We start from the raw sequence: 23,048 nt of genomic DNA, 5'->3' as shown, positions 1-23,048 counted from the left end.
TGCTAAAGGGAAGAAGAGCCAGGATACCATCTTCTTTAGCGTTTCCTGTGCAGATTTCTGTGGTCAATGGCTTCTCCACCAGACCTCTTGCACCATGCTCACCTCCCAACCAGAGAAGCTCCCTGAGCTCCACTTTATTTAAAATAAAGTCAGTATTCTTTGCCTTCAGATGGATTTTGTTTGATTTAACAACTTTGGTTGTTGAGTAATTACTCTGTGACTGACATTGCTGTACTAAAAGGAATATAGAAAACATATATGACCTGATACTGATCCTGATAGAGCTGGTAGGCCAAAACTTATACAGAGGACAATTCTGTCATGCATTTCCCATTTCTCCTTACAAACTTAAAGAATATAGGAAAAGAAGTCGTTAAGCTGACTAATACATGTATTTCAAAGGTAATAGTGGAATTTCTTCCTTATATTTAAGAAAGCTGACCATTTTATTCTAGTAGATTGCACCTAGAAGTGCCCTGTTAACTGCATTTGCAATCATAACAATAATACCTGCAATTTTTTTGCAGTTGTTGTTAATCCTGACCTGAGAATATTTTTCCATTGATTTTTAGAGGGAGTGGAAGGAGGGAAAAAAGGGGGGAGAGAGAGAGAGAGAGAGAGAGAGAGAGAGAGAGCGCGAGAAGCATTGATGTGAAAGAGACACATTGAGTGGTTGACTCTACATGGGCCCTGACTGGGGCCAGGGATGGAACCTGCAACCCAGGTACATGCCGTTTGTTATAGGCACCTCTCACCAACACTAGAGAGGTGTTACGGACAGGACAGCTCCCAGAGTCAGTGGAGAGGGCTGTCTGCAACCTTGATCCTTGTTTTCTTATATAAATGAGTTTATACGAGAGACCTTGACTATGCTGTGAAAAGCCAATCTATTAAAGCAATTTAAGCATGCACCTTTATTGAAAAAGCAAAGCAGGAAACCTATACATCTGGCTCATGAAGCACAGATGGGCTCTCAGCTAATCTGAAGAGCAAGTTGGGTGGGGTCTGAGGTGTTAATATACCCTCCTATCTGTAGGTCTCAAAATTCCTCTGCTGACTACTTTGGTGCAGATTACGTAATTCTCAAGGTCCCTTTTTTCACTTTGTTGTGACCTTCCCAGAATTCATGAGCAGCACCTGGCAACTTTATCGTGCCAAGCATTGAGACTGCTGGATTCTCTGCTTAGGGAGTAAAACTGCCCTTTTTTCCTTTTCCCTTTCCCCCTCCCTTTCTGCATTCTCTCATTAGGGAGGGTTTTGTTTTGTGTTTTTTTAGCCATTTGCTCTGTGTCCTTGGCTGGGGAAGATAATGGCTTGTTAATTACAAGCTGGCTGCAAATTGCCCACACTGTTTGGCCTTGTTTTAACTTTCCTGTCTCAGTTTCCCTATTCCTCCTGCCCTGGAATCCTGTAACACCTTGATGGGAATCGAACCACAACCCTTCAGTTCATGGGCTGCTGCTCTAACCACTAAACTTACCAGCCAGGGCTACCTACTATTTTTTATTGATTGCCTGCTATATGAACCATGCATTTTGGCAGTAGGTTTGCATTTATATTATCTTATTGGAGTCTTTTATGGGAGAGGTACTATTAAAATTTCCACTTTAGCCCTGCTGGTGTGGCACAGTGGTTGAGTGTTGACTCAGGAAACAAGAGGTCAGCAGTTCAAGGAGAGAACCAAGATGGCGGCATAGGTAATCACCTATACTTGCTACTTCTCACAACCACATCAAAACCACAACTAAATGGCAGAACAACTACTACCCAGAACCGTGGGGAAGCTGGCTGAGTGGAAGTTCCACAACTAGAGAGGTGAAGAAAGCACATTGAGACTGGTAAGAGGAATGGAGGCGCAGAAAGTGCTGGCATCTGGATGTGCTGCTCTTTTAATCAGGAGGGAGATACAAGCTCCTGCTTGCTCTGAACTCCAGTTGTGGGCGAGACTCTGGGGGACCCAGGCACACAAAGGGAGAAACTGGACTGTCTGGCATCAGGACAGGAATGCGAGGGCGGCTTTCTCTCAGAGGTGCTTGCAGCGATCATTGTTTCTGCACAGGGGCATGGGACGCGGAGAACCAGGGACTTCTGTTTAAGGCTGACTGGCAACCATTGCTGTTTGCTCTGCTGTGGTGATTCTCAGAGACCCTGCCCCGCCCAATTTACAACCCCACCCAAGCTGTGCCCATTGGCTTTTGCATATGAATGGCCTGTCCTTTCACCTAAAACCTGTCAAACTGCAGCTGGGTCAGAGAACTCCAGAGCTTCCAAAAGAAGGCCCAAGGCCCGGCGGCAGCAGCCTGCCTTGCTTCACAGCTGGGCCTCGTCTGGGCACTTCCAAACCCCATACAAAGAGGAGGAATCTGCAGATCTCTCTGTAGCTCCTGCTGGGTGGCCCCAGACAGTGGCTGACTTTGCACCTCCTTGGAGATCCAAGAGCCAGTGTACCCAGTGGTCAGAGTGAGACCATACCAGATTACAACTCTTCACATCATAAGAGATGCACTCAAGGGGCAGACTCAGTTAGAACCAAAGCCCTACTGCAGCAAGTCCTGTCCCATAAGGGTGTCTTCTGCGCAACAGATCTTCCAGTGTAGACACAGCTGGTCATCACAGCCAGTTGGCCTGGAGGTCAATTCCTCCCAGTGATACCAACAGCAATCAAGGGTTAACTACAACAAGACTGTGCAAACACCCCTATGTTCATAGCAGCACAATTCACCATAGCTAAGATCTGGAAACAGCCTAAGTGCCCATCAGTAGATGAATGGATTAGAAAACTGTGGTACATCTACACGATGGAATACTATGCTGCTGTAAAAAGGAAGGAACTCTTACCATTTGCAACGTCATGGATGGAACTGGAGAGCATTATTCTAAGTGAAATAAGCCAGTCAATAAAGGAAAAATACCACATGATCTCACTCATTCATGGACAATAGAGACCATTATAAACTTTTGAACAATAATAGATACAGAGGCAGAGCTGCCTCAAACAGATTGTCAAACTGCAGCGGGAAGGCCGGGGAGGGTTGGGGGGCAGGAGGTAGGGGGGAAAGAGATCAACCAAAGGACTTGTATGCATGCATATAAGCATAACCAATGGACATAAGACACTGGGTGATAGGGGAGGCTAGGGGACTGTCTAGGGCGGGGGGATAAAATGGATACATATGTAATACCCTTTGTAATACTTTAAGCAATAAAAAAAAAAAAGACTGTGCAAACAGCCCACAAAGGGGTGCACCAAGAGTGTCCACCTCAGGTGACTGGGGAGGCTGAGCCTTGGGCTCTATAGGAGACTTAGCAACTATCCAGTACATAGAAACAAACACAGGGAAGCAGCCAAAATGCGGAGACAAAGAAACAAGTCACAAATAAAAGAAATAGATGAAAGCAAAACACTGGATATAGAGTTCAAAACCACAGTTATAAGGTTACTCAAGAATCTTCTAGAAATCTCCGAGAAATTTAGTGAGACCCCCAGGATATGAAAAAGTACCAATCAGAAATTAAGCATACACTGACTGAAATAATATAAAGAATAATATACAGAGATCCAACAGCAGTCTAGGGGATCCCAAGAATCAAGTCAAAGATTTGAAATACGAAGAAGCAAAAAACACCCAACCGGAGAAGCAAAAAGAAAAAAGAATCCAAAAATATGAAGATAGTGTAAGGAGCCTCTGGGACAACTTCAAGCGTACCAACATCCGAATTATAGGGGTGCCAGAAGAAGAGAGAGAGCAAGATATTGAAAACCTATTTGAAGAAATAATGACAGAAAACTTCCCCCATCTGGTGAAAGAAATAGAGTTACAAGTCCAGGAAGCGCAGAGAACCCCAAACAAAAGGAATCCAAAGAGGACCACACCAAGACACATCATAATTAAAATGCCAACTGCGCCCTCCGCTGCCAGCCTGCTCTGCACACTCCGCACCTCAGAATTTGACTTCAGCACTGCGCCTCCTCTGAGTGTCCATATGCGTTTCTCTTTCCTCCTAGTTGTAGGACTTCCACTCAGCCAGCGTTCCTGTGGTTCTGGGTGATGTCCGTTCAGTCGTTTAGTTTCACTTTTGAAGTAGTTGTTCAAAGCAGCAAACTCCGGCGTTAACCTATGCCACCATCTTGGTTCTCCAGATTTATTTTTTTTTAAAAAAAGAGATCAGCAATTCAATTGGTTCAATTCCCAATCAGGCACATGCCCCAGTTGTGGGCTTGATCTCCAATAGGGAGTGCTTTTGTCTCTCTATCCCTCTCCCTTCCTCTCTCTCTAAAAATCAATAAAAAACATTTAAACATTTTCTTATTCAAATTTCCATTTTAGATGAGGAAAGTTATGCGCAAAGAACAACCAATTTTTGGTGGAGCCAATAATCAAAACTTTGTCTACTGAACCCCAAAGCCATGGCTGGCATTCTAGGGACATTTCCAGCAGTGACCAATCTTTATTGAAGGTGGTATTTGCCTCAGCATCTGATATGCAAATGCCTAAAGGCCCAGATCCCTGTGGTCCATACTTAAGCATTTGTACCACCTTATTTGGAAATCCAGCCCTGATTAATCTGGTTGCTGTATTTCTTGGAATCCGGCTTTTGCGGCTTTTGTGCTCCTTGATTCTCTGTGCTGCTGATGTTCCTGCTTACTCTGTGCCTCACAAGGATGTCAATGTAGGGCTGTCTGGTCAGCACAGGCAGCTAGGCTTCTGTGGTTGAGTTTGTTGTTTGCTTATTTCAAGTGAATTAAAAAATTATGTAGTATCTATTGTGTATAAGACCTTATTGTACTGAAGGGGGTTTTGATGGAAAGATAGACAAGCCAGGCATGGTTCTTCTCAAGGAGCTTACAAACTCCAAAAATATTCTTCAGGCCTGTATTTTTGGCTCACTTTTTCCATATGAGTTATGTGGTAATTTTGTCAAGTTCATAAAGTTGTTTGCTGGTATTTTATGAAAATTGTGCTAAGTCTGTTCATTGAGTTGGGGACTATTAACCTCATTTTGAATGACTTTCTACCCTGGTAAATGGTTCTAACTTCTGGGCCCAGTCTTGCTGCTGATTACTTTACTGCCTTTCTTTCTTCCTCCCTCCCTCCCTCCCTCCCTCCCTCCTTCCCTCCCTCCCTCCCTCCCTCCCTTTCTTCCTTCCTTCCTTCCTTCCTTCCTTCCTTCCTTCCTTCCTTCCTTCCTTCCTTCCCTCCCTCCTTCTCTCCCTCCTTCCCTCCCTCTCTTTCTTTCTTTCTTTCTTTCTTTCTTTCTTTCTTTCTTTCTTTCTTTCTTCCTTCCTTCCTTCTTTCCTTCCTTCCTTCCTTCCTTCCTTCCTTCCTTCCTTCCCTCCCTCCTTCTCTCCCTCCTTCCCTCCCTCCTTCCCTCCCTCCCTCCTCTCTCTCTCTTTCTCTTTCTCTTTCTTTCTTTCTTTCTTTCTTTCTTTCTTTCTTTCTTTCTTTCTTTCTTTCCTTCTTTCTTTCTTCCCTCCCTCCTTCCCTCCCTCCCTTCCTTCCTTCCTTCCTTCCTTCCTTCCTTCCTTCCTTCCTTCCTTCCTCCCGCCCTCCCTCCTCACCTGAGAACATGGTTTTATTGATTTGAGAGAGAGAAACATTGATCAGTTGCCTCCCATATGCACCCTGACTAGGCATTGAACCCACACCTTTTGGAGTATGGGACGACACTCCAACCAACGGAGCAATCTGGCCAGGGCTGTGTTATTTCTTTTTCTTTTTCTTTTTCTTTCTTTTTTTTTTTTTTAGCTTTATTGAGATATAAATGACACATTATATTGTGTAAATTTAAGGTGTACAACATGTTGATTTGACACACTTATCTCTTGCTGTGCTGTTCACTCTGTTCCTTTTTATGTTGGAGAGATGCTCAGGAGGGGCTCTTGTTTTTCTGTAGAGGGTCTGTCTCTCCTGGGCTGCCCTTATGGGAGAAATGTTTATATTCATCTCCAAGATGCAAATGTGAAATCCTGCATTGTTGTACACCTCCAGTGCTTGTTGATCTGGTTCTAGGGAGCTCAGAGCTCACTCAAGCCTCAGAGTCCAGGCTGAAACAGCAGGGGGGCCCAACAGCTGGACAGAACCCTCAGAGAGGGGACCAGGTAGGGAACACTTGAAGGCCTACCTTCAAGACTTTATCCTATAGTCATCTTCATTTAGTTTGTAAACTTTTATTATAATCTTTTTCATTTTTGTTCTATTTGAAATAAACACAGTAAAGTAGAAAGAATAGCCCTAGCTGGTTTGAATCAGTGGATAAAGCATTGGACTGTGGACTGAAGGGTCCCGGGTTCAATTCCAGTCAAGAGCACATGCCTGGGTTGTGGGCTCCATCCCAAGTAGGGATGTGCAGGAGGTGGCTGATCAATGATTCTCTCTCATCATTAATGTTTCTTTCTCTCTCTTCTTCTCACTTTCTCTCTGAAATAAATAAAAATATATTTTTTTAAAAAAAGAAAGAAAGAATAGTACAAGGAATATTCATATGTCCACCACCTAGTTTCAACAATAGTTAACATTTTTATGTATTTGCCTATCTACCAATCTATCACCTATCATATATATATATATATATATATATATATATATACATATATATATATATATCACTTTAATGTAAATTACAAACATAGGGACTTTTATCCTTCAAATACATCTCCAGAAAGTAAGGATACCATTGTCACATTTAACAAAATAATTATCTAATTTAATCTGATAATAAGGCCATATTTAAAGTTATCGTTTGCCCCCAAATATCTTTTGAAGCTGGTTTCTTGAAACCAGGAACCAATCAAGGCTCATGCATTGCATTTTGTTTTTATTTCTCTCAATTTATTTTAATCCAGTACAATTGCTTCTCCTTTCATAGTGTCTTTGACTTGTAAGCCCTAAGAGGGAGATACCTACTAAGAAGGGCTCTTGGTGGCTAACTAGGCTCAAAATTTTAAAAAACAAAGGAAAAACAAAAACAAAAACAAAAAACAAACAAACAAAAAAGGAGCCTAGAAGCCATTTCTAAACAGGGGCCTCTCATGCAAACCACACTTCAGGGAGAAACCTGTACTGAGCTGCCTGCCTGCACTGTGTTTCTGCCATCTGAGCCACCCCTTATAAGAAAACTAGAATCCCAGAAACAACACAGAGTGGTGCCTGGTACGCGGTGCCTTGTTGTGTTGTATTTTGTGCCTTTAAATCAACGCAGTAGATCCAAACAACAGCAGCCTCCCTGAGCACCACACCCTCTGTCTGAGGAACAGCAGCTGTACGTGAAACCTCCCCCTACCAGCCAGAAGAGCTACCACAGCTGTGAACAGCACCCACCAGAGGAGCTGCTGCCAACTGAGAAGCAGCTGCTACTGAAACTGCCTGAAGAGCAACCACAGCCCAAGAGTCACTGCCACCAAGGGAGCAGCCACTGAACGACTCAACGTCTAGATATGTCAGTGAGATCAAACATGGGTAGACAAAGAAACCCCCAAAGGAAAGAAAAAGAACACTCGCCAGAAAAGCAGCTAAGTGATACAGAGGCATGCAACATGACCGAAAAAGAATTCAGAATAAGGGTCCTAGAGTTCATAAACTGGACGGAGGAAAAAATCAATAACATATGCAAGAAGCTAGAAGAAACAGATGAAAAAAATCAACAACTTAAGTAAGACCCAAGAAGAAATAAAGAGTGATATAGCTGCAATGAAAAACACCATTGAAAGTATCAACAGTAGACTAGGAGAAGCAGAGGACCGAATTAGTGAATTAGAAGACAAGGAAGCAAAACACACCCAAAATGTACTGCAATTGGAGAAAAAAATTAAAAGACAGGAGGAGAGCCTAAGGGAGCTTTGGGACAACATGAAACGAAACAACATACGAATAATAGGAGTACCAGAACAACAGAAGGATGAACAAGGATTAGAAAACCTACTCGAAGAAATAATATCAGAAAACTTTCCTGAGGTGGGGAAGAAAAAAGTCACACAAGCCCAGAGAGTCCCAAACAAGGTGAACCCGAAAAGACCCAAACCAAGACACATCATAATCACCATGGCAAATGTTCAGGACAAAGAGAGAATCTTATAGGCTGCAAGAGAGAGACGGAAAGTCACATACAAGGGATCTCCCATTAGACTGTCAAATGATTTCTCAACAGAAACACATCAGGCCAGAAAAGAATGGACTGAAATTTACAAAGTGATGCAAAGCAAAGGACTGAATCCAAGAATACTCTATCCAGCAAGGCTATCATTCAAACTTGAAGGGGAAATAAGAAGCTTCACAGACAGAAAAAGGCTAAGGGAGTTTGTCACCACCAAGCCAGCAATGCAAGGAATGCTAAAGGGACTGGTATAAAAAGAAGAAATAAAAAGCTCAGAAAGAAAACAGCCACACCAAAAAAGAAATGGCTACAAACAAGTACCTTTCAATAATAACTTTAAACGTAAATGGACTAAATGCTCCAAACAAAAGACACCGAGTGGCTGAATGGATAAAAAAACATGACCCATACATCTGCTGTCTACAAGAAACCCACCTCATTAGAAGGGACTCACACAGACTGAAAGTGAAAGGATGGAAAAATATCTTTCAGGCAAATGGAAAGGAAAAGAAAGCTGGGGTAGCAATACTTATATCGGACAAAATAGACCTCAAAGTGAAGGCCATAACAAGAGATAAGGAAGGCCACTTCATAATACTAAAGGGATCAATACAACAAGAAGATATAACCCTGGTAAACATATATGCACCCAATGTAGGAGCACCCAAATTCATAAAAAAACTCCTGGAAGATATCAAAGGAGAGATCGACAACAATACAATCATAGTAGGAGACTTTAATACACCACTGACAGCACTGGATAAGCCCTCTAAACAAACAATCAGCAAAGATACAGCAATCCTAAATGACTCACTAGATCAGATGGACTTAATAGACATCTTCAGAACACTTCACCCCAAAGCCAGGGAATACACATTCTACTCAAATGCTCATAAGACATATTCAAAAATAGACCATATATTGGGTCACAAGCAAAGTATCCCCAAATTCAAGAAGATTGAAATCATAAAAAGCGTCTTCGCAGACCACGATGGCATAATATTAGAAATAAACTACAATAAAAACAACCCAAAATACTCAAACACCTGGAAGCTGAATAGCATGCTATTAAATATTGATTGGGTTACCAATGAGATCAAAGAAGAAATTAAAAACATCCTGGAAACTAATGACAATGAAAACACAACAATCCAAAACCTATGGGACACAATGAAAGCAGTCCTGAGAGGGAAGTTTATAGCTCTACAGGCCTATCTCAAAAAACAAGAAAAAATGGTAGTAAATCATCTAACTCTACAACTCAAAGAATTAGAAAGAGAGCAACAAGAAAACCCCAGAGTGAGCAGAAGGAAAGAGATAATAAAGATTAGAGCAGAAATAAATGACATAGAGACCAAAAAAACAATACAGAAAATCAATGAAACCAAGAGCTGGTTCTTTGAAAGGATAAACAAGATTGACAAACCTTTAGCCAGACTCACCAAGAAGCAGAGAGAGAGGACCCAAATAAATAAAATCAGAAACGATAGAGGCGAAATAACAACAGACCCCACAGAAATACAAATGATTGTTAAAAAATACTATGGACAGCTCTACTCCAACAAACTAGACAACCTGGAGGAAATGGACAAATTCCTAGAAAAATACAACATTCCAAAACTCAATCAGGAAGAATCTAAAAACCTCAACAGGCCAATAACTATGGAAGAAATTGAAGCAGTCATCAAAAAGCTTCCATCAAACAAAAGCCCAGGACCAGACGGCTTCACAGGGGAGTTTTACCAAACATTCAAGGAAGAACTAAAACCTATCCTCCTCAGACTACTACAAAAAATTCAAGAGGAAGGAACACTTCCAAGCTCATTCTATGAAGCCAGCATCACCCTAATACCAAAACCAGGTAAAGACAACACAATGAAAGAGAATTACAGGCCAATATCCCTCATGAACATAGATGCCAAAATCCTCAACAAAATCTTAGCAAATCGGATCCAGCAGTACATCAGAAAGATCATACACCATGACCAAGTAGGATTTATCCCAGGGATGCAAGGATGGTACAATATCCGCAAATCAATAAACGTGATACATCACATAAACAAATTGAAAGAAAAAAACCACATGGTCATATCAATAGATGCAGAAAAAGCATTTGACAAAATTCAACACCCTTTTTTGATAAAAACTCTCAGCAAGGTGGGAGTAGAAGGATCATACCTCAACATAATAAAAGCCATATATGATAGGCCCACAGCCAACATCATACTCAACGGACAAAAACTAACACCATTTCCCCTAAGAACAGGAACAAGACAGGGATGCCCCCTCTCACCACTCCTGTTCAACATAGTACTGAAAGTGTTAGCCATTGCAATTAGGCAAGAAGAAGAAATAAAAGGCATCCAAATTGGAAAAGAGGAAGTAAAACTGTCCTTATTTGCAGACGACATGATATTATACATACAAAACCCTAGAGACTCCATCAAAAAGCTACTAGACTTAATACATGAATTTGGCAATGTAGCAGGATACAAAATTAACCCCAAGAAATCTGAGGCATTTCTATACACCAATAGTGAACTTTCAGAAAGAGAGATTATAAAAACAATCCCGTTTACCATCGCACCGAAAAAATTAAGCTACCTAGGAATAAACTTAACTAAAGAGGTAAAAGACCTCTACTCAGAAAACTACAGGACGTTGAAAAAAGACATAGAGGAAGACATAAACAGATGGAAGAACATACCGTGTTCATGGATTGGTAGAATCAACATCATTAAAATGTCCATACTACCCAAAGCAATCTATAAATTCAACGCACTTCCCATTAAAATACCAACGGCATACTTCAGAGATCTATAACGAACTTTCCAAAAATTCATCTGGAATAAAAAAAGACCCCGAATAGCTGCAGCAATCCTGAAAAAGAACAAAGTAGGTGGGATCTCAATACCAGATATCAAGTTGTATTACAAAGCCACTGTTCTCAAAACTGCCTGGTACTGGCACAAGAATAGGCATATAGATCAATGGAATAGAATAGAGACCCCAGAAATCGAACCGAACCAATATGCTCAATTAATATTTGACAAAGGAGGCAAGAACATACAATGGAGCCAAGATAGTCTCTTCAATAAATGGTGTTGGGAAAATTGGATAGATATATGTAAGAAAATGAAACTAGACCACCAACTTACACCATACACAAAAATAAACTCAAAATGGATAGAGGACTTAAATATATGACAGGAAACCATAAAAATTCTAGAAGAATCCAAAGGCAAGAAAATCTCAGACATATGCCGAAGCAATTTCTTCACTGATACAGCTCCTAGGGCACTTGAAACTAAAGAAAAAATGAACAAATGGGACTACATCAAAATAAAAAGCTTCTGCACAACAAGAGAAACCATCAACAAAACAACGAGAAAACCCACTGTGTGGGAAAACATATTTGCCAATGACATATCTGATAAGGGCCTAATCTCCAAAATTTATAGGGAACTCATACAACTCAACAAAAGGAAGATAAACAATCCAATCAAAAAATGGGCAAAGGACCTAAATAGACACCTTTCAAAAGAGGACATTCAGAAAGCCAAGAGACATATGAAAACATGCTCAAAGTCACTAATCATCCGAGAGATGCAAATCAAAACAGCAATGAGGTACCATCTCACACCTGTCAGACTGGCTATCATCAACAAATCAACAAACGACAAGTGCTGGAGAGGATGTGGAGAAAAAGGAACACTTGTGCACTGCTGGTGGGAATGCAGACTGGTGCAGCCACTATGGAAGACAGTATGGAGTTTCCTCAAAAAACTACAAATGGAACTCCCATTTGACCCTGTGATCCCACTTCTAGGAATATATCCCAAGAAACCAGAAACACCAATCAGAAAGGATATATGCACCCCTATGTTCATAGCAGCACAATTCACCATAGCTAAGATCTGGAAACAGCCTAAGTGCCCATCAGTAGATGAATGGATTAGAAAACTGGTACATCTACACGATGGAATACTATGCTGCTCTAAAAAGGAAGGAACTCTTACCATTTGCAACGGCATGGATGGAACTGGAGAGCATTATGCTAAGTGAAATAAGCCAGTCAATGAAGGAAAAATACCACATGATCTCACTCATTCATGGACAATAGAGACCATTATAAACTTTTGAACAATAATAGATACAGAGGCAGAGCTGCCTCAAACAGATTGTCAAACTGCAGCGGGAAGGCATGGGAGGGTTGGGGGGCAGGAGGTAGGGGGGTAAGAGATCAACTAAAGGACTTGTATGTATGCATATAAGCATAACCAATGGACATAAGACACTGGGTGATAGGGGAGGCTAGGGGACTGTCTAGGGCGGGGGGATAAAATGGATATATATGTAATACCCTTTGTAATACTTTAAGCAATAAAAAAAAAAGACTCACTTAAATAAAAAGATTTAATTTCATGGAAAACCAACAACAACAAAAAAATAAAATAAAAAAATAAAAAGGGGAAAAAAAATAATAGATACAGAGGCAGAGCTGCCTCAAACAGATTGTCAAACTGCAGCGGGAAGGCCGGGGAGGGTTGGGGGGCAGGAGGTAGGGGGTAAGAGATCAACCAAAGGACTTGTATGCATGCATATAAGCATAACCAATGGACATAGGACACTGGGGGATAGGGGAGGCTAGGGGACTGTCTAGGGTGGCGGGGGCGGGAGGGTGCGGGAAATGGACACATATGTAATACCCTTTGTAATACTTTAAGCAATAAAAAATAAATAAAAAAATAAAAGAAAAAAATATTAATTTTTATTAAAAAAAAAAAGAAAAAAGAAAACTAGAGGCCCAGTGCACAAAATTCATTCACAGCTGTGTGTGTGTGTGTGTGTGTGTGTGTGTGTGTGTGTCCCTCAGACCAGCCTGCACTCTCTCCAATCTGGGACCCCTTCAGGGATTTCCGACTGGCCTCTCACAATCTAGGACTGCTGGCTCCCAACCGCTCGCCTGCCTGCCTGCCTGATCACCCCTAACCACTCCCCTACCAGCCTGATCGATGCCTAACTGCTCCCCTGCTGGCCTGGTCACCCCTAACTGTCCTCCCTGCAGGCCTGGCTGCCCCCAATTGCCCTCCCGTGCAGGCCTGGCCACCACCAACTGCGCTCCCCTGAAGGCCTGGTCACCCCCAACTGCCCTCTCCTGCAGGCTGGTCACCCCCAACTGTCCTCCCCTGCGGGCCTGGTCCCTTCCGACTGCCCTCCCCTGCTGGCCATCTTGTGGTGGCCATCTGTGTCCACATGGGGGTGGGCATCTTGTGTGTTGGAGTGATAGTCAATTTGCTTATTACCTCTTTATTATATAGGATTCCTGGAACCTTATTTTAACCAATAGGACTGAGGCTTTCCCCATACAATTGGAGCTACACAGCTATATCCCCATCAGCTTATTTACCAACTAATCAGAGTGGCTCAAGTCTGACCAATCAGGACAGTGCCTTTTGGTCTAATCAAACTGAGAATTTGGAGTCCTCATTTGCATGAGGATGGACCAATCATGAACCAGGTGTGGGGACTTCTATCTATATAAGATAGCTCCCCTCTGGCTTTGGGCGTGCACTTTTCCTTTCCATTGAAGACTGAGGATTGTGCTTTCCTGGCTGAGCTGAAACACTAAAGATGTCTTGCTGGAGCAGAGTGGAGCAGACCAAGATAGGCCAGAGAGCAAGAGCAGAGCTGCCTGGCCTTCTCACAGCCATGCTGTCTCACAGTCAAGCTATATCACAATTGAGCTGTTTTGTACTAAATAAAGTTTCCTCCTTCACTGCATCCCAAATTGGGGATTCCTATTAGTGTTGAACTGGCACCAACAACCATCCATTGAGAGACTCTTGAAAAGAAAGATCAGTTCTCAATGTATAATATTTCATATTGTGAATTTGTCCAATTATTTCCCTTTTATGTTATTTAACTTGTTTCTTTATCTGTATATTTTCTGTAAACTGAAAGTTAGATCTTAAAGATTTGCTTAGATCCTGATGAAAACTTCTTGGCAAGAACACATGGCTCTAAATAATGGAGGCTGTCATTGGGAGTCTCTTTCCAGGGTGGAAGACAGGCAGAAAGGAGGCAGAAAGTGGATTGGGAGCAGCCTGGGCCTTCCCTAGGCAGGTGACTATAACAAATCTCAGAATATGTACCATCGCAGAATGGTTTTTCTTCACCAACTGGGGCTTAAGAAGTGGGCTTAGGCTTAGTATTCTGGTTTAAGAGCCCCAGTGCAGGAAGCAGTTGTCCCGATAACCTTGAGCTGCAGTTCCAGGTTGCTCATAGCTTGGTGACAGTTCTGACTCCTTGTCCTAGATCTGAGTGGCAGTGGTGCAGTATGATGTAAGGAAAAGGGCAGACTTTGGAGACAGATTGAACTGTGCAATTTGTCAGCTTTTGGTCTTGGGCAATTCACTTGAACTCTTTGAGCCTTGGTTTCTCTATCTGTGAAGTGGGCACTGTAATTATCCTATTTATCAGAGTAGTTTTAGGGATTAAAACTACTAATGGGCCAGAGGCACCAGGCACATGGGTGGGTATTCAGTAGGTGGAAACTAATGTTAATGAGTAAAGCTTTAGGCACAATAATGGGCCAGTGGCCAGTACTTGGGGCTGCCCCCTTTACACCCCAACAATAAGGTGACTGAATACTATTCCCCCAGGTGTTGGGGTGGGGTGAGCTTGAAGCAGCTGTAGACCTTCTGACATAAGGGACTATTAATTCTCTAATTAAAGCAAACCAGTGGGCGGAGGCTGGCAGCAAACAAAGCCATTTCATAGGTCTTTAGAGTTGGCCACCATTAGTTGGTTATACAGAGTGACCTTCTTTGCTTGCTTGTTAATTTAATCCAGGATTGCTAGTGGAAGTGCATCTGCTGTGGCAAGGTTTGTGACTTTGTCATATGTTTCCTTGGTTAACCTCATTGTCTTTTGTAATACAGTTCTTAGGGCATATAATTTACAATAAACTCTAGAGGTAAGATGAGGAAGAGCTCACCTCTTGAGATTTAAAAACAAACATCAATATTTAATGGTTGAATGTAGCTTTATACATGAGAAATCCACCTCAACTATGGTTAATGAATTGAGCAAATGGTGGAAACCAGGGAAGTATCCTAATGTTGGCAACAGGATTCATGATTAGACTGTTATACTCTTGTCAGGTTGTTTTTGGTTTAAAATAACAGAATGTGTAACTAAAAGTGGTCTAAACAATAGGGTACATCTCATCTCATATAACAAAGTAGCATTTCTTGAGAAACTCAGATTGAGGCTCCTTTTTCTTAGGAATTTAAGGAGGTTTGATTACTTTAACCCATGGTTATTGGCATCAATTCAACACCAACAGAAATTCCTAATTTGGGGTGCAGCAAAGAAGGAAACTTAATTCAATGCAAACAGCTCAATTTGATACAGCACAGCTGTGTAACAGCTCAGTAGTGTTACAGCTCAGTTATGTAGCACAGCTATGGATCTGCATGATTGTGAGGCAGCCGGAAGGCCAGGCCCCTGTCCTTCTAGACAGCTCTGCTCTGCCCTGGTCCACTCCTCTCTGCCCTGTGCCAGTCTTCACTATTTCAGCCAGCCAGGGAAACAGTCTCTAGTCTTCCATGGAAAGGGAAAGTGCACACTCCAAGGCAGAGTGTGTTATCTGGCTGTCTGCGGGTGTGGTGTGACAGCTGATCCTTTGAAAGGGCAATTTGCCACCTCCCTCATTACTCGCCAAGTTTATCTAATTTAGCAGGGTACAATAGCACTATGTTTGTACTTAACCAACACCAAGAAAGTTTCTGTTGTTACCTTAAGCCCTTGAGACGTAGTGGCCACTTGGAGATCTGAAAAGACAAGTCTAGGACCCTCCCCACCTTCTGAAATGCTTCCCCTCTCCCCCTCTACTAACTCCATCTGGCATCCTAGTCATTTAAAGGAAGGTGGTAAACAGGCTAGGGCACATGATGGTTCTCAACTGTGAACATGCATCAGAATTACTTGGGGGGTTGTAAAAGCACAGATACCTGAGCACCTCCCTCAGAGTTTTTAGTTAGTAGATCTGGGAAGAGTCTGAGATTTTGCATTTTTAACTAGTTTAAAGCTGATGCGGATGATTATGGTCCAGGGCCCATACTTTGAGAACCCCTGGGCAAAATAATAGACTGTGATATCTCTTTGAGTGTGTGTAACTAAGTATTTAATTTTTTTCCATTCTTTCATGAACACTCTCTTGAGAATGGATCAGGGTCATGGATAGGAATCGACACAATAGAAACAACAGTGGGTGTTAGAAGATGTAGATCAAGCATATCAAACTCAAAGGCTAACATGGCCAAATAAACAAGGTTTAAGTTTATGTGGGCCGCAAAAAACCCAATTTTTTTAGCTTCAATTTTCATAGAAACGTAGGTTTATTTCAATACAGACATGCTGAATACAAAGGGCTGAAATAAATGAGTAATTGTTAACATAAAATAGAACATTTTAATAAAAATTGTTTTTTCTTGAACATTAACTTACCAGACACTGAATAACTGCACAAATTAATAAGTGTAATGCAAATAAACCTATTTTTCTTGTTCTCTGAAAGTGAAATATTTCCTGTTGCGCACACCAAACAAGTCGGTCCAAGACTAATGGCGTGGCAATTGACTGCTAAAATATTCGCTGCTGGTATTAGTGGAGAGAAATGGCCTGTGCGTAAGGTGTGTAAGGGAAATGAATGCAACACGTTTATAGTAATCAGTCATTAGTGAACGTTATAGTTTGTTATTAATAATTATGTATAACAGAATATTGTAAAAATTAAGTTAGGAAATCTTTATTAAAACATTTCTTACATACCGTTATATTGGCTGGGCTGCAAAAATATTCGTTGTGGGCCACATGCAGCCCTCGGGCTGCGAGTTTGACATACTTGATGTAGATGATACTGAGCCTGACTTTTTGCAGGCCTCTTGACTCAAGGTCTAAATTTCATTCAAGGAACAAAAAATACAAGTAAGCAAGAGATTTTCTGAGCACCAAATAAAAAAAAGTAATTTTTAAAATATTGAATAGTTTTCCATTGCTAATGTAACAAATTACCACAAACATAGCAACCTAAAAGCACATATTTTTTTCTCACAATTTCTGTAGGTTAGAAGACCCAGTGGGCTCAGCTGAGTCCTCTGCTTCACATCTCTCAAAGCCAAAATTAAGGTGCCTGCCTGGAGGCTCTGGAGAATAGTCTGCTTCTAAACTCATGTTGTGGCCATCCCTGTTTCCTTGCTTGCTGTCAGTTGTAGGATAATCTGTGGTCTGAGGAGGTGCCTATTTTCTTCCCAGGCTTTCCATGTGGTCCCTCCAGCAATAGCAACCCGAGTCCATCTAATACTTCCAATGTTTGCCTTCTGTTGAATCTCTCTGACTCTAGCCAGAGAGAGTGCCTGCTGGTCAGGGCCCACGTGATCAGATTGGGCCTACCCAGGGTAACTTCATTTTATTTTGTTTATTTTTATTTTTTCAGGGTAATCTCTTTTTAAAAAATCCTCACCCAAGGATATTTTTCCATTAATTTTTTAGAGAGAGTGGAAAGAAGGGAGAGAGGCAGAGAGACAAACATTGCTGTGAGATACATTAATTGGTTGTCTCCTGCATGGGCCCTGGGGCTGGGGGTCGAGCCTGCACTCGAAGTACTTGCCCTTGCCCAGAATCAAACCTGTGATCCTTCAGTCCGTGGCCAACGATGACGCTCTATCCACTGAGCAAAACCGGCCAGGTCTCTCCTCATTTCTTTTTTCTTCTCTCCTCATTTTTAAAGTCTATGACTTTAATGATATCTACAGATTTCCCTTTGTTATATAGTACAGCATAGTTGCATGGTCCAAGGATTAGGTTGTGGACATCTTTAGGGAGCCTTCTGCCTACCATGAATAAATAATATGGTTGGGGGAAAAAATCAAAGTAACATAAAAATACTTACGGAAAAAAGTCTTACTTCCTATTCTTTCCACCTTGTCCCTCACCTATCCTTACCAGCTAACCACTATTTTTAGTTTCTTGTGTATTCTTCCAGAGTTAGTTTTTGTAAACATAGTATGAATATGAACATTATTCTTTTCCCTACTGTCCCAATTATGCCCCAAGTAATTAATTAATTATCTGTCTAGACTTAGTGGGACAAACGTAGATGACCAGGAGTCAGGATAATGGCCTATCCCCTGGTACTTCAATGTCTAGACAGCTGAGCTGAACCGGAACACATGAACACACAAGACAGAATTAGTATGCAATTACACAGGGTTTATTTACCTATTCCTAGTGGGTCCTAGGCTCCAGCAAAGTCCACCCGGCGATACACACTGAAAGACGGATGACGAAGACAGAGACAGACAGGTGGCCACAGTTGGTTCAGGCTCACACAGCAGAGCAGTCAATCAGGGGCTTGTCTCACAGAGTGATGTGGAGTCCTCCTCTCAGGCAGGAGATAATGACTGGAGAAAAATCTTGTGCTTATATAGCCGATAGTAAACAACTTGTGTCTTATCAGTGTGGGCCAGACGGTGTGCCTTTGCTAGGAGCAGGGTGTTTACGCTGTAAGGGCTTAGGGCAATGGCTGGCAAACTGCGGCTCGCAAGCCACGTGTGGCTCTTTGGCCCCTTGAGTGTGGCTCTTCCTAAGCCTTAGGAGTACCCTAATTAAGTTAATAACAATGTACCTACCTATATAGTTTCAGTTTTAAAAATTTGGCTCTCAAAAGAAATTTCAATCGTTGTACTGTTGATATTTGGCTCTGTTGACTAATGAGTGTGCCAACCACTGGTTAGGGAATTCACATCAAGATAGTGGGGCGTTCACCACATTTTGGAAGTTACAGAGTATTGGGGTCTTTACACAGCAAACATTTCACACATTAATGATTTCCACACATTAGAGGGGTTTCCTTATGACCATAACATCATTATAACACCTACTTACATTGAAGGTAGCATACTGTGTACTTCTGCGTCTTGCTTTTTTTCTTTTTAAAATTAAATGTCACTTGGAGATGCTTTTTTTACAGTGCATAGAGAAAGTTCTTCATCTATTTCTATAAAGCATAACACTCCATAAATGGGTACTATAATTTACTTACCCTGTCTCCTATTGATGGACTGCTGATCTGTTTCTAATATTCTGCCACATAATCAATAGCTGTCAGTGACTAACTTCACACAAACATTATTTCTTCCATGTGACCACTGATAGTTTTTAAATTTTGATTGTTGTAGGTAATGCTGGGGGGCGATTTGACCTCCAGGCCAACTGGCTGTGAGAATCAGCTGTGTCTGCAGTGGGAGAACTTCTGTCCTCTGGGGAGATGCTAATCTAGCCTTTGCCTGAGGCTATCCGGCAAATGCCTCTGTGCAGGGCTTGGGCGGGGCGGGTCGCACAGAATCAACAGGGCAGGCGGAGCGAGCAGTTATGGCTGCTCTCAGTCCTGTCCCCAGAGGCTCTGCCTCTCAGAGTCCCAGCAACCACTGCAAACCTCGGAGAGAAAGCTGCCCTCGAGTTCCGACCAATGCCAGACAGTCCCACTTCTCTTGTTGGAGTCTGGGTCCCTAGAGACTCACCTGGAACTGGAGCCCAGAGCCTGAGACTCCCTCCTGATTGAAACAGACAACCGCACCCTCAGCCGCCAGCCCACTCCACGCGCACCTCCACACCTTAGTATTTTCCGCACTGCGCCTCCTCTGAGTCTCAGTATGCTTTTCTCTATCCTTCTAGTTGTAGAATTTCCCCTCAGCCAGCCTTCCTGTGGTTCTGGGTGATGTCTGTTCTGTCTTTTAGTTGTATTTTTGAAGTGGTTGTGCGAGGCAGCAATCTCCGGTGTTTACCTATGCCGCCATCTTGGTTCCTTCCCCTGTATTTAAATTTTGTTTGTTTTGCTTTTAGTTCTAACACCTCCAAGGCTAGTGACAAGTTGGCTAGGTGGCATAACACCATCTTGCCTTGGTGGCCCAGAAAATGGAGACTTTAGTTTGACTTTGTGAATCTGAATCATTGCCATACCTGGCTAGTCTCAATTCCTCCAAAAGCATCCTCAGCTTTTCTGTAGGACCTCTGACCATCCCATATGTACTTCCATTGCTCCACCATACTATATACCTCCTGGAAGCACCATTAGCCTCAAGTTGATGTAAGTGGTACCCCCCTGAAGGTTGCCAAAGGAGGAACACAGGAGACCAGAATGGTGAGGGATTACGAATTTATTTGATCATCCACATACCAGGTGGCTAAACTTGGATGGCTCCAGCAAATAGTGATGGGAGTCAGCAGCTTTTAAAGGACTTTTGGCAGGCTTTTTTTTCTGGGCGGAGACTTCTTTATGCATACCCAGAGGGGAGATAATGGAATGTGGTCACCGCAAGTGAAATGTGGTCTTAGCAAAGGGAATATCTATAGTGAAATAACCTGAAAAGCCAGTATCAGGAGGGGTATCAACTCAATTGCTTGATCAAACCTAACACCCCCTGAGGTTATGCCACCAGAAGTATAAGCTGCCACCCTGTCCCCAAGCCACTCTGTTCCACCTTGTTACTCTGATAAGAAAGAAATTCCACTTCAGGTCCTCCATTATTATTCCCTTTGACCTTCTGGTTTGTTCATACTCTTACCTAAAAGGATCACTTCCTTTTGTTATCAGAGAAATGTGTGGATGTCTGGCTAGTGGGAGTGGGATATCCCATTTCCCACTGGGTGATCATAGTTGGGTCCTCAAGATATCTTGCAAAAAAGAATTTTCTGAGACTTGTACAGGAGGATGACTGATTTTGGGTTTCCAGAATCCCATTTCTGCCTGACTGGTGTGGCTCTGTGGTTGAGCATCTACCTATGAACCAGGAGGTCATGGTTTGATTCTTGGTCAGGGCACTGAAAGATCAGACAGAGGCCGAAAACCAGGACTACAGGCTTTATTAGAGGAGAAGGACCTGCCGGGCTGTCTTGCAAGGGGAGAACAGCAGCATGTGCAGAGGTGGGCACGCCTTTTGAGGGGTGGAATGGGAAGGAATGGGGGCTTAGTGTACTCAGCACATGCTGATTGGTGGCTTAATGTATGGTCCATATAGGAACAAGGGCTTAGGGCAGTGGTTGGCAAACTGTGGCCCGCGAGCCACATGCGGCTCTTTAGTTCCTTGAGTGTGGCTCTTCCACAAAATACCACGTGCGGGCGTGCACATACAGTGCGATTGAAACTTCGTGGCCCATGCGCAGAAGTCGTTTTTCGGCCTGGGCAGTCTATTTAGAAGAGGTGAGGGGTGTCGGTCGGTTGGGCGACGGGAGATGTGGCGCAGGCGGGCCGCGGGATATGCAGCATGGGAGAGGTACATTGTTTTGAGGTATATTCGCTGAGGTCGACCTCTTCCAACTCTCCCATCCACACTCGTCTATCTGAAACAAGTATACAAGACGGGTGTCAACCTCAGCGAACGTACCTCAATCAGATTGAGGACGTTTTTAGCAAAGGCCAGCTTAGGAGTACCCTAATTAAGTTAATAACAATGTACCTACCTATATAGTTTCAGTTTTAAAAATTTGGCTCTCAAAAGAAATTTCAATCGTTGTACTGTTGATATTTGGTTCTGTTGACTAATGAGTTTGCCGACCACTGGCTTAGGGTATTTGGCAGGTGTGGATTGGTGGTCCAATGTATAGTCCATATAAGGCACATGGTTAGTCGCTCAGGTATTTCCGGGCTGCAGGTTACGTCATACTCCGCCTACCAGTTGGGGGAAGGGAGGATCTATCAGGCACATGCCCAGTTTTCGGGCTCGATCCCCAGTGTGGGGCATGCAGAAGGTAGCCAATGGATGATTCTCTCTCATCATTGATGTTTCTCTCTCTCTCTCTCTCTCTCTGTAATAATCAATAAAAATTTATTAAAAACAAACAAACAAAAATCCCATTTCACTTATTCCAGTCCTGGAAGAAGTGCAGCTAGAAGAAAAGCCAATGTCCAGAGTTTCCGTTCCATGTTGGAGCTGGGTCCAGTTCAGCATTAGGCTAGTTATACGCCATTAATCCACTGTGTGGGGTCCACATGAATGTGGGCCATGTGGGCCAAGATAGTGGCACCCCCTGTGTTATAGTTATGATTGTATTAGTATGTAATGACCTCCATATTTCAATATTAAGTTGTAACCCAGTGTGAGACCCACAAAACCCGAATGTACTTTTCCAAATGAGTGAACACCCAGAACTTGTACCCTAGACCCATATTGCACCAGTATAGCACACCACAGCCGTCAGCCACCGATAAGGACCATCGTGTTTACTCAACCACATAAAAACCCCAGACTTTTGACACTCAGTGTCGCCTGCCCGAGAGAGGACTCTACATCACTCTGCAAGACGATCCCGAGGTGCTCCACCGAGACTGAGACCAAGTCACGGCTGCTCCCGTTTTGGTCTTCGTCCTTGTCGGTGTGCATCGCCGGGTGGCCGTGCTGGTGCTGGGACCCACTAGGAAGTGGTAGTAAACCCCTGTGTGATGGCAGACTAACTTCTGTTTCTGTGTGTTGATGTTTATGACTTGGCTCGGTTGCCTTAGGCCTTAAAGATCCGAGGGGGACGTTGTTATCCTGACCCTCGGACACCTGTGCTTGTCCTGACCAGGCTAAGGCAGAATATGTAATTAATAGAATTTGGGGTCAACTGGGACACCCTGCAACAAGAGTTCAAGAGTCCTGTGTGAACCACGAGTGCAAGAGAGTAAATTCTTTTCTTTAGGAACTTAAGTTTCTCAAATCTTCCTGTGTTTGCAGGTGTGACTGACAGACAAATACTTTCCCTATGTTACCCAGACTTTATTGGGCATGTGTTTAAGGTAACTTCTTGGCAAAGCTGCACAAATAACATGCCTATAATATTTGGCTCCTTTCCAGTTTTTTAACAATGTTGTAATGTACCCCGCGAATCACAGAAGGACGCCTCAAGAAGTC

General features: G+C 42.7%; 1 pseudogene; it reads right to left on the bottom strand.

Moving 5' to 3' along the window:
- Positions 1–22,538, bottom strand: part of LOC132225868 (ubiquitin-conjugating enzyme E2 L3-like) — a 53,212-nt pseudogene extending 30,674 nt beyond the window's left edge.
- Positions 22,539–23,048: the final 510 nt, after the last annotated feature.

This window comes from Myotis daubentonii, chromosome 2 (genome assembly GCF_963259705.1).
Source record: "Myotis daubentonii chromosome 2, mMyoDau2.1, whole genome shotgun sequence".
NCBI lineage: Eukaryota > Metazoa > Chordata > Mammalia > Chiroptera > Vespertilionidae > Myotis > Myotis daubentonii.
This window is presented reverse-complemented; position numbering and strand designations above follow the sequence as displayed.